This window comes from Hippocampus comes, unplaced genomic scaffold, assembly GCF_001891065.2.
Source record: "Hippocampus comes isolate QL1 unplaced genomic scaffold, H_comes_QL1_v1.1 scaffold183, whole genome shotgun sequence".
Taxonomy (NCBI): Eukaryota; Metazoa; Chordata; class Actinopteri; order Syngnathiformes; family Syngnathidae; genus Hippocampus; species Hippocampus comes.
The window spans coordinates 89623-90594 of record NW_017805547.1 but is presented as its reverse complement, the minus strand read 5'-3'; positions in this window follow the sequence as shown (position 1 = coordinate 90594).

Genomic DNA, 972 nt, shown 5'->3' with positions numbered 1-972 from the left:
AACATACGCATAAAGTCTATGGAATGACATTAAATGTAGAGTAAGTTTATGTCAAAAGCATGCAAACATACCAAAAATACACATTTGAGTTTTCATTTATTTTTACTAATAGTGGTTAACTTATTTTGACAATTATTTACTCAAATAATTAGATACGCGATGCCCATGTGTGGCATCCCAACATACAATTTAAGGTACTGACTGACATTTTACCAGCCATGGTTACTGCTACTCTTTTACACTTATATGACTGACTTAAGAATGTTAAAACGATGCCTTTCAAATATTGCCTGTGCAGATTTATGTTGGTGACGTTTTGCCCTTGGAACACATTATTTCGCCAGAATTCAATATGCGTAAATATACTTTATATGTGGATGTGTCTGCATGGCGAGCTAGTCCCGGTTGTGGCCACCAGGGGGATACAGCACACACAATAAAAATCATATCAGAATGGAGTGGACAGTGAGAGTTCCCTACCTGCGTGTGCGTGTGCCCGTGCGTGTGCGTGTGCGTGTGTGTGTACGTGTGTGTGTAAGAGAGAGACTTCCCATTTTGAGGGCGATGGGGTGGGGGTGATAAGACCACATACACTCTCACGCACAGCCGAAACATTTGAAACATGAGTTGTTCTTTTCGAATGTCTACACACACCCATACACACGCTTGCGCACGCACACACTTGGGGAGAAACCGGCTCCGCGAGCGAGGAGCGACTGGTGCGCACAAGTGTGTCCGCTTTCAGCGCGCGTGAGGACGGCGATGCTGCGCTTCCGCACCCCCTCTCCCGCTCCCCCGCAACTTTTTTGACTTTTTTTTTTTTTTTTTTAACACAGCATCCTAAAAGAAGTTGGGATCCTTTTCCATTTTTTTTTTTTTTTGGTGGAGATTTCTTTCAATAAATATGAGTGGCTGCCTCGCTGTCACTTTCCCACTCTTTTTAATTGATGAAATGTCTTTTTAAGGGTGGGA